The sequence below is a fragment of the Mytilus californianus genome, unplaced genomic scaffold (genome assembly GCF_021869535.1).
Source record: "Mytilus californianus isolate M0D057914Y unplaced genomic scaffold, xbMytCali1.0.p SCAF_8, whole genome shotgun sequence".
Classification (NCBI taxonomy): Eukaryota; Metazoa; Mollusca; class Bivalvia; order Mytilida; family Mytilidae; genus Mytilus; species Mytilus californianus.
Genome location: NW_026262734.1, coordinates 106,058,886 through 106,071,321, shown reverse-complemented (window position 1 = coordinate 106,071,321; position 12,436 = coordinate 106,058,886). Strand labels below are relative to the sequence as shown.

Below are 12,436 nucleotides of genomic sequence, written 5' to 3'. Positions count from 1 at the left end.
TTCGGAACATTCAAATATGAAATAAAAGATGACTTTTTTGTCTGTTTGATAATGGAACTATATGCGACTGTCATACAAGTGAGAAGTTTAGCTAGCTATAAAACCAGGTTAAATCCACCATGTTCTATATAAGGAAATGCCTTCGGCCTCAACCTCTATGAATTTTACTAATCCTCTATGGATCCGTAGGGGGTCAGTAGCGAACCATATAACTTATAATAGTGATTGTTCGAAAACTTGGTCGAAAACTTGTAATTTATAAGTTCCCTTATTCATATTCTATAAATCTATAACAGTCTTTTAAAACCCTTGTTAATTTGAAACAGAGGAGCGAACATCCTTAAATAACAAATGGGAATACATGATAAATATAAATAAAAGCAAATACATCACTCTTTCATCTTATTTTCACGTGCTCCATGATTCTGTGCTGTTTGTTTATCAATAGGCAACGATCAGCACCAAAACCCGAAAGTTAATTAACTTTCGGGTTTTGGTGCTGATCGTTGCCTATTGATAAACAAACAGCACAGAATCATGGAGCACGTGAAAATAAGATGAAAGAGTGATGTATTTGCTTTTATTTATATTTATCATGTATTCCCATTTGTTATTTAAGGATGTTCGCTCCTCTGTTTCAAATTAACAAGGGTTTTAAAAGACTGTTATAGATTGATAGAATATGAATAAGGGAACTTATAAATTAGAATAAAAAATGATAGGTCTGTGTTCTAGTTTTTGAGATATAATCAATCGAAAATTGGGCTGGAAATAGTTCTCTCTAGATTTTTCATACATTTAACATTGACACCTTTTTCCTTTCAAAAACTATGAAAAAATAACAAAGATTTTATAAAATTTTCAAAAATGACTTTTAAAACTATATGCAATAAAATTCTGAAAAGAAAAGTAGGGGTTAGTGGGCAAAATTTTAATTTGCACTACATGGATAAAACTAGAGGATTCAGAATATCTGACAAAAAGTCAAAAACAAGAGTAGCGAACATCCTTAAAATTTTCATAACTATTGTTTAATTATTTGGTTTTTTCAATTGTTTTCTTTTATATCAGATTAATAATATCTTCTTTCTAAGTCTGTTTACCTTTTCTTCCATCAAGTTTTTCCCTCGAAATTGTGATGTGCGGTTGCGGAAGAGTCATGGTTAAGGTCACTGAATACGGCATACATGTAGATGTGGGTGAATTAGAGTACGGGAAGACATTAATTTAATAACAGTGCATTCTGAAGATTTCAAGTGGATGAGATAAAGGAGTTTCTTTCAAAAGAAAGTATATGTACACGTATTTTATAGTAAAAGTCATTGTATATATATAATATTTTCATTTTTTTTTAAATTTGAAGTATCATTTGACTTTAAACATGAAAAGAAAGCATTTCATTGGAATAGTGTACGACATAAATGTGGTGCATATCAAATATAATAAACGGAAGTTTATTCGATAGAATGAAGGTTTCGTTTTTAAAGAATAATTATGTTACCATGGCGTTGTCGTTTTCTCTCGATTTATGAGTTTTAAATGTCCCCTTGGTATCCACTTCTTATTTATGTACTAGTATGAAAAGGCACAGGTCAAAGTCAATACAGACATGTGATACCAATGTCGCTTTATTATAATATTATATCCCTTGTATGTCTTGTATAAGGTCGATATAAATAGATTCTACCACTGTATCGAGTGTTATACGACATTTCTTCACTCGAGAGCGCCTAAGAGTTTTAGATATTTTAAATTAAGCTGTCGAGAGTGGAGACATACCGTATTGCACGAGATTTGTTCGTCGAATCTGGTTCTCTGATGATTTTAAAACGATATACAGACAATGATCCGCAAAACGATGTGTTCTTTCTATGTAACGTCATCAGGCATGTTATCCTTTTTACGTGACGTCACAATAGGAAATTCAGAGGAATAACAAGAAAATTTGACGTCATAATTGAATTTTGACTAATAAAGAACTGAGATCAAACCAACCACACGTTGAATAAATAAAAAAAGATCAGGGATAATATCGGGTACGAATTAGAAAAGAGGATTTCTCTAATTCTTCGTCAATTTATCCGTTTCTGCACCCATTGTATAAAAAAAAATTTAATCAACGTGTGGTTCGTTTGATCTCAGTTCTTCATTGGTTAAAATCCGATTATGACGTCGAATTTTCTTGCTTTCCTCTGAATTTCCTATTGTGACGGCATGAAAAAAGGCGACCATGCCTGATGACGTCACATAGAAAGAACACATCTTTTTTGCAGATCATTCAAAAAGAAGGAATAAGTTTGCCTGCATATTGTTTGAAAATCATTAGAGAAACAGATTCCACCACCAAATCTCGTGTAATACGATATTTATCCACTCTCGACAGTTAAATTTTAAATATTTAAAACGCTCGGCGAGCCTCGCGTTTTAAATTTAAAAATTTAACTGTCTCGAGTGGATAAATATCGTATCACACTCGATGCAGTGGTAGAATCTATATATATCCACCTGAAAGAAATATATCGACTAAGGACGGAGTCCGATATTGTACTTATCTGGGTCGATATATTTTCATATCGACCTTATACAGAGGCTTCAATTGCTATATTAGTATAGTCAATACGCCATAAATAGACATTCAGTTGACTGGTTGTTACGATTGTGTCACAAACTATTGAGATTTTTAGACTTCTTTTTTTAATATGTCTTAAAAATAACGATACAATTTCACTTTTCTATCTGCCGTTTTCAGTATATCTTTAAAAATACAGTTTAACATGTGACTGTTTCTGAACGAATCACATACGTTTAATATACAAAATAATAATATTACACTTTATCCTGTCAATGGTCCCTTGGTCGATTTGATATCCGATTTTTATGCTGTCCTTCTTTTTTTTTTTTTTTTACTATTGATTGCATATATTTTACAGTACAAACAAAAGGTACTATACAGAAGCGTATTAGCGCCACACAATTTTTTTATATTTCTTCCTATGTTTGCGTTACAACGCGAATCTTTGCGAAATAACGCAAACCTGTGCGAAATAACGCAAACATTTGCGAAATAATATAATAAAAAACTATATTGAATTTACATTTTATGTTTCTTATACAATTTGGAAGCAGTGTTTTGTAAATATCGGCATTTGCATGTTCGCCTGCAAGTACAATTTGGTTGTGATTTAGTTAAGAGAAGGACCATAAAAACAAAAGGCCAAATCATTATAATAAATATACATAGGAATAAGGGAATACTTGTATCGCAATTGTACACAAGTTAAGAAAGACTTTTGAATCAGAAAATTATATAAATTTAACATGAAAATAGATATGGTATAGGAAAATTTGAATTGGAAGGCCAAGATTTTGAAAATTTTGATTTACGGGAAGTGGCAAAGTAGAGAAGAGCAAAAAGAATATTTCATACAATTGTGAAACTATAAAGTCAAATCAACAAAATGATCTTTCGGCTTCAAAATGAATTATTTTGAATAAGAAAAAAATGAATTTGATGTAAAATCGTTTGTTGAAATCTCAGAATATGATAAAGATTCCTTGATAAAAAATCATGGGGTTTTAAAATTCAATCTTATGAGGCATCTATTTAAGTGCCAGTCTTTGTAAGAATCTGGCAATTTAGAAAAATTTCAAAACATGACCGAAAAAAAGCCACCGACCTAACCAACCTATTTTGAAGGTACCCTCATCCTGAGTTAGAAATGGTAGGTCTTTCGTTTCTGCGTATCTGGTAATTCGAGAAATATCTAGTTATCTAGAATGATAGCAAATTACGGAGTTACCTCCCCTTAACTGTTAATTTCTAGTGCATTTCAATCAAATTGTATCTTGAATTACCAAAACATGGAGAGGAAACGAATGTTATATTCATGCACCATTATACATTCTAAACATAAATTAATGTAAAGCTGAGCTGGTTTTTTGTTTGTCATGTTTTCACCACTGCCTGATTCTTAGAGCACAATAATAAAAAATCTCCATCTTATACATTTATTTCAATAGGGTGGCTTGTTTGGATTTAACAAATCTTACACAATGCCCCAACCAGCGCTTACTTTGGAAGTATATTTAAATTCGGTACATAAACAAGGTTGAAATTATATTTTCTTCGGTTTAACTTCAATTTACTCAATTTTCTTTGTAATATATATATATATATATATATAAACAAGTCTAAATTGAAAACAACGTTCAAACCTATAATTGCGTTGGATAAAAACCGCAATTTTTATACGTGTGCATGTAAAACAAATTTCTTGGTAGAGTGGTCTAAATACAGCACAAACAACATTTTCCAAAAGACCAAAAAGTGAAAAAGTATATTTTAACAAAACGCATTTGACTAACAGGTCGAACAACTGATGTTCTTAAACCCTACTGACTACCATTGGCGATTGCCAAATAAATTGATCACCAGATGTAAAAAAAAAATGGATCTTACATATTTATTTAATACCAAACAGAAAACTACAAACTTGCGGAAAAGATGGTATACCGCAAACATGAGGTGCAAAAATTTGTACACCATATCCGGATTTCGACAATTAATGTCTCTTCAGTGATGTTAGGGATCGAAACGGTATTTGGAAGGCCATATAATTTATCTATACATGTGTTCTCCTGCTCATTAGTATACCATGATAACCATTTTACTTTGCAATAAGTACATAGGGTGGTAAATTTTAATACATGCAGACTCCTCCATTTATAACAGCTGCTTTCCTAGGAACTTAAATAAGAAATAAGATAAAACAAATGTTTGTGTTATTTCGCAAAGGTTTGCGTTACAACGCAAGCCTATGAAGAAATATAAAACGTTTCCTTTGTATTACTTAAGAATTTCAAAATTCAGTGGTTATTTCGATTTCAACTAGCTGATGCCATATCAATTTATACTGAATAGCTGCACCGATAAGATTATCTTTTATTTGAAAAAAAGAGTGAGAAGATCACAAAAGGGTGATGGTTGGAATCGAAAATTACAAGTCTAATAAAAGAAGGCAACACCGTGACATGAAACAATTTCAAATTATAATTCGTATGTTGTCGTCTGCGTTTTTTAATAATTGCCTATGAATTACCTCATAAATTACTGTACTAATAAACTACTAGTACATCGGAAATGAATCAAAATGATTTATAAAAACAGAACTTAATACATGCCATATAGTTTTTATACCTATATAAGGTTGTGGATTGGGGTATTCAGAAAAGATAATAATGTGCAAATATATAAAGAATAGAGAAAAATGAAAGAAAAAAAATAATAGAGAATAATGAGGTGCTAAAATATAAAGAATAGAGAATAATGAGCAAAAAATATAAAGAAAAGAGAAAAATGGGCTAAAAAATTAAAAATACAGAAATGACAACCACCCCCCCCCCCTTAACATTTCAGACCCTCCTACATAGTCAATACATTATTGATACTTAAAAGTTGTAATGCAAATATAGTGCTGTAAAATTAAGAGGTACTAAGGACTAAGGATGCGTAAAAAATTAATTTGCATTCGGTATTTTTTTTAGACCGATCAAACTGACCTGAAAAATTTAAGCCCATAACACAAGAGAGAATTTATTGCAGATACCGCAAAATGATTTTTACCCAACACAATCCAATTCACTTCAGTTCAGAAATATTAAACACCTACTACCTTGGACTGTACGGTAGTTGCACAGTACGGTAGTTGGACTGTCCAGTAGTTGCACAGTACGGTAGTTGGACTGTACGGTAGTTGGACTGTACAGTAGTTGGACAGTGCGGTAGTTGAACTGTACAGTAGTTGGACTGTACGGTAGTTGGACTGTACAGTAGTTGGACAGTACGGTAGTTGGACTGTACGGTAGTTGGACAGTACGGTAGTTGGACTGTACGGTAGTTGGACTGTACAGTAGTTGGACAGTACGGTAGCTGGACTGTACAGTGGTTTGGACAGTACGGTAGTTGCACTGTGCAGTAGTTGGACAGTATGATAGTTGGACTGTACAGTAGTTGGACAGTACGGTAGTTGGACTGTCCAGTAGTTGCACAGTACGGTAGTTGGACTGTCCAGTAGTTGCACAGTACGGTAGTTGGACTGTCCAGTAGTTGCACAGTACGGTAGTTGGACTGTCCAGTAGTTGCACAGTACGGTAGTTGGATTGTACGGTAGTTGGACTGTACAGTAGTTGGACAGTGCGGTAGTTGAACTGTACAGTAGTTGGACTGTACGGTAGTTGGACTGTACAGTAGTTGGACAGTACGGTAGTTGGACTGTACAGTAGTTGGACAGTACGGTAGTTTGACTGTACGGTAGTTGGACTGTACAGTAGTTGGACAGTACGGTAGTTGGATTGTAAAGTGGTTTGGACAGTACGGTAGTTGCACTGTGCAGTAGTTGGACAGTATGGTAGTTGGACTGTACAGTAGTTGGACAGTACGGTAGTTGGACTGTACAGTGGTTGGACAGTACGGTAGTTGGACTGTGCAGTAGTTGGACAGTATGGTAGTTGGACTGTACAGTAGTTGGACAGTACGGTAGTTGAACTGTGCAGGTTTTCTACTGTGTGTTTTAATTTTACGACATTTGGTTTAGATAGGGTGCTTTGTGTGTATGTTTAACTAGTAAAACCCCACCCCTATTATGTGTATGTGCAAAGTCATGCTATCTAGGCCATGTGTTCAATAACTTTTTGTTTGTCCTTTTGCCCATCTATTTTTTTTTTTTTGGAGGAGTCGAGTGTAATCTTGATATGTTCTGCTAAACTGTCCAAAATTTTGGACTTTTCCATATGCGCCCTTTTATTTTTGCTAAAAACATTTTCCTCATAAGTAAAAGGAAAATGTCAGAGCAGGCAGATAAATATACAAATTACACATTCTTTATGTACTCATTCATTTTATATCACAGAATGTGGTATTTGCATTGCTTTCAAAAGATCTTGTGCAAACGCTTTTGCCATTTGTCCCATTGCATTCACATATGGTCCGCCGGTGTTAATTCCACCAGGGCCAGTTCCTGGTGCTGGTTCCCAGAAGGCTGGTGATCCATTGTTTTGCCCTGCCATATGACCCGGTGGACTATTTCCTGCCATGTGGCTAGAGGGACCATTCCCTTGAGTTTGACTCGATGGACTATTTCCTGGCATGTGCCCCGCCGATGGATTATTTCCATTCGTATGGCCAGAGGGACCATTCCACGTTGATTGACCCAATGGACTATTTCCTGTTGTATGACCAGATTGGCCATTCCCTGCCATTTGTCCCGATGGACTATTTCCTGATACATGTCCAGGTGAGTTATTTCCTTGCATGTGTCCGGGTGAGCCATTTCCTATGTTTGAATTGGTCGGCCCTTGTTGAAACCAGTTAGGAATTTCAAGACCAGGCACAGGATTCGTATTTGAATTGCTAACAGAGTTTGACACGGGATTGGGTTGATTGAACCCAGGCACCAAATGTCGGTACTCTTGCGGGAGTGAATTTGATATCATGCTAACAACATTGTTCGGAATCATATTTTGTAGCTCCGCCATTCCACTCGATGGAGATCCAGACGTTGGGTGACCGATTTGTTGTGATCCACACTGTCTAGTAAGAACACCAATTAAAAAGGCTACTACTGACGAATACATTATTGGAATCTGTAAAACAAAACATAGCTACACGTAAGTTATTGAAGAATACAAAGTTTAAAGTTGGTTTATATCCGCCATGGCAGTTATAATGCATATCATTTAGTACGACAAAATATATATCTGTTCAATGTCATAGTCAACATGTAGTGGCTTTGCAAAACATAAAATGTGAATGAAGCACACAAAGAAGATAAACAAGAAGACGTTTCCCCTCGTATTTAGTTTACCCCTGGGCCATTTCCCCCGGATTTATTTTATCCCAGGGCCATTCTACAGAGTTTATTCCACACAGGGCCATTTTCCCCTGAATTTATTTCGCACCAGGGTCGTTTTCTAAAATTTCTTTAATCTTTGTTACAAATCACCGCATTATAGGTTCCAGTTTTATCAACATTTTGTGTATTTTCGAACATGTAACCATATAATAAACGCCTAAAGATAAATCAAAGCTGCAATTTTGACAGACTTTGCGCATTACTCCCAAAACTGTATAAGATAGACATCCTAACCCTAATCCAAAAGTTCGTAGTAAAGCTATATTTTTGTCCCTTGAAAACACATTAATTCGTTTTGGTTAGAGGCGTCATTCGAGGCAAGAATCTTCCAAAAACCCTGTAAAATAAGTAATATTGTCAGAGCGCTGAATTACATTTTTATTTAATTGAAATTTAAAAACCAATAATTTGTGTGATAAATATAATATAGACTCTTCAACATTCCTATACAATATAAATATGAAGATGTGGGATGAGTGCAAATGAGACAACTCTCCATCCAAGTCACAATTTATAAAAAGTTAACAATTATAGGTCAAAGTTCGGCCTTCAAGCAGGATTGAAGAACTTTGAGGTTTGGTGAAACAAAAACTGGGGAAATTTGATCTACCTCTTAAAGAATAAAAGAACTTAGAATTCAACTAACTAACTGGGTGGTTTTCAACGACCTTGACTGGTTGTTAATCCCTCGCACGGTCGGCTCCGTGCCCTAGTGCATTTGATGAGCATTTAAAATTTTTTTGGTAAAAGGCGGCCATTTGGGTTTTGCTGGATAGATTTAGTTTGAAGTTTAATGCCTTCACAACGGTTGTTTCCAGGGCCAGGTCGGTCAGCTGTGCAGACCGCCATGAAGTACTGGTCGATGAGTCTTGGACGTAGTATTAATGATGACAGCAAGCGTTATCAGGACCACTGTCTTGAGACGGTGAAATGACGGTCCATTATCCAACACCACGGATACAGGCCCTCGGACGTCAGACGGCATAACACTCCCCCATCCACAATGGGTTTAAACTTTTGGAGTGTATGCTAACGTGGACATTTACATCTAGACATTATTCAGACTGACGGTACAGCGTTGATTTGGTTTCTGTCATCAAAAGTAGTCTGTCGTTGCGCATCTATCAGTAGTCCAACATCGTAAATTGCGGGTAAAGTGGAGCTGACCAACGGCAAGCACGCCCGTTCAACTGTAATGACTGAGACGTGACTGACACGATGCTTAAAATTCAGTCAACGTTCAAAGAATGTATTGCAAAGGCTGATGTTAGCTTCAAAACATTCCGTCAGCAGTGTTGTAGAACAATTGAACATGACAGAAAATAAAATCTAAATCCTCGCTATTTTTATGCATTTATACGGATTTAACATGACATAGGCCACCTAACGTTTAATCAACTAACAAATCTATTTGTTTTAAACAGTGTTTAGCATCAAAGACATCTTCAACCTATTGGGTCAGTAATTAAGATAAGCCCCCCTTAAATATACTGTTGATGCCTACACTTTAGAGATGAATAAATCTTGATACAGAATAATTATATTGATATATATAAAGTAACTTCGATTATATAATATATTCAATACTGAAAAAAAAATCTGTGCGTATTTAAATTATTGGACAAACCTTTTAGTGCGAATTGCTTCCAAATTTTCAAAATTAGTCTGTAAATAAACAATGCATCTTGATGTCGTAATTGACTGTTGACAGGAGGAGCCATAAATAAACACATGACAAAGACAGGTTATATTAAGTACGATTATTATATTTATACCTCCCTGTATTTATAATATATAGATATACACAACCCAATAGAAAATTTTAATTGTCTAATTACATCCGATACCAACATCGAATTCTCAAAAAAACAAAAAAAAACGAAAAAATAGTCAATACCATATACCATTGATGATACCTCTAATGTGGAAAACATATACAACTAGGTACTACAGTACTACACACCCTGTTTTCTCAATCATTTTGGGGGAATTACACATAAAAACACACACAAACACACGCACACAAAACAATATTTTAATTTGCTTTCAAGAGATCCCTTCACACAAGACCTGAAGCTGTTAGTTAATTCTTTCTCTTGTTCCTAACGCTAAGGTTAATTAGGTTCAATATTTTCTGAAATTAAACGATGACATATGATGATACATTATAATTTATGGTGAAGTCATTTGTCATATTTATATACATTATATAACGATCATTTAAAAAGATGGATCAGAGGTGCTTTTAGTACATATTCTATTGTTTGTTCCATTCTATGAAGATATTACTTTTTACAAATTTTAACACGTATCTACGGTCAGAGACATATGTATTATATATCTCTACTACAGTTAATTCCGAAATTATTGCGTGCATTTATTATAATTCATTGTTGCAATTATTGAAGAATGGACAAAAATGCTAGATTAATTATTGCGATTTCAGGAAAATCTGCATTTTTTATATGTATCAGATAACAGAATGCGAGATCTTAATTTTGTGATACTCACCTAGTCGCATTATAACCTCGGAATTATTTCTGAATTTACAGTATATTGAATCTCTGATTGAAAAAAAAGACTTGTGTATTCTAGCTGGTCAGCTAGGGATGTTTTTTCCTAACTTATAATAAGTTTACATATGAGGTTTTGTAAAAAAATCTCATTATTGTCCCCGCCGCAAAGCGGTGCGGGGGCATAGAAATACCGGGCGTCCGTGCGTGCGTCCGGTCTTGTAAGTGCTCTCACGCGTACATGCTAGGCTTTTTTTTTATCAAAGATTTATATCAGTATTGTCTCGGAAGAGTTCGAAAATCATTGCCAATTAAGTAATTTTCAATGAGAGTATGTCTCAGGCCTGTGAATTGTAAATTATTTGAAAAATTTTATTGTAAATGGTCTGAAGCATACATATCTTGTCAGATTTGTAAATTTTTTTTCAATGGAAATCAAAGGGCATTTCATAACAAGAATATGTGGATCTTTGAGATCCGGGTCAAATATACAATGGAAACTGTAATCGTATATCAGGTTATATAGGTATCGGGTCTAACTTATTGATGTCTAGAAATCTTAAACAACCGACTAACTGCAAAACAGAATAGGGGAAAAATAAATACATTTTCAAAATTTTGCTCCAAATTCTGTCTCTATATATCAAAAAGAAGTTTTTGACAAAGTTCTTAAGAAAATTATGAATGTTTGACAAAGCTGCGATTACACGCAAATAGTAACAATAAGAATTAACTATTGTTACTTCAGAGACTGATTGCCGAAAAGTATTTGCGGGTTGTTGGATTAGGAACCTGTAAAAATTGCACCCATCTTTTGTATTTTGAAAAAAAAAAACAAACAAAAACAAGAGCTCACTCCGAAAAAAATGATAGGACAGTCAAGTAGTTGGTTGATGGTTGGCGCTTACTGGAACTTGAAGGAAGAAGAGGAGAGTATTGAGCTTGGAGAGACCTGGGACATTCTAAGATAATTTTTTTTCAACACAACCATCGGGTAAGATTTATAGTCGTTTATAATTCAATAAAGCCTTGACAGAGACTGGAATTCTTATCCTCGATTTTACCTGTGATTTGTCAATAAAAATAAGATGTGGTATATTTGCCAATGAGACAACCTTCCACAAGAGACCAAATGACATAGAAATCAACAACCATAGGTCACCGTACGGCCTTCGACAATGAGTAAAACCCATACCGCAAAGTTAGCTTAAAGGACCCCGAAATTACCAATGTAAAACAATTCAAACGAGAAAACTAACGGCCTGATTTATGAAAAAAAAAATGAACGAAAAAAAAAATGTGATATACAGCAACAAACGACAACCACTGAATTACAGGCACAAGTTTTTGAATTCATTGAACGTTGAACGGTCATCTTATCGTAGCATCTATAATGTCGATAAAGAGACCCTCTTTTGCCCAGATGCTGACTTTCTTATTCAAGTGCACTTTCATACATTTGGATTTGCATAGATGAATAGATATTAAACTTTAGCATGTTTAGTGTAAACTTAAATCAGTCAATTAAGTATGCAAAATAGGTCAAGTTGCATCTTTATCCTACGTTCGATAACATCTTGGAATTTGAGATATAAACCTTAAATGAGGTATCTATGAAACAATTATGTAGTTTTCTGACGTACTTGATTTCAATTGATACATAGTTCCCATAGATTAATTAAGAGCTTCATGGGGAACATTTAAATCAAATTTCATTTTAAATTAAATACATATAAATGGGGAATGTGTCCATGGGACACAGATGATGCCCCCGCTTGCATATAACGTTATAAAAGGACACAACTCAAAAACTGTAAAAGTGACGCTACCCAAATTTGTACTTGATCTGAGTTTTGTGGTAATAAGTATTTGGTATATTAAGTCTCATAACATTTGATTGAGGCAAACTAAAGTAAGAGAACGGAAACGAAAAATTCAGCAATGTTTCCATTTATAAAGGGGCATAACTCTAGAACGGTAAAAGTGACGCCGCCAAAATTCAAACTTGGTCTG

At 34.5% G+C, this 12,436-nt stretch overlaps 1 long non-coding RNA gene across 1 annotated transcript; it reads right to left on the bottom strand.

The window, feature by feature from the left end:
- Positions 1-6,876: 6,876 nt before the first annotated feature.
- Positions 6,877-9,632, bottom strand: LOC127711574 (uncharacterized). Its single transcript, XR_007986788.1, has 2 exons — positions 9,538-9,632; positions 6,877-7,641 (listed from the first exon to the last, which is right to left on the bottom strand). It is a non-coding gene; the product is annotated as an uncharacterized LOC127711574 (long non-coding RNA).
- Between the last annotated feature and the right edge of the window lie 2,804 nt (positions 9,633-12,436).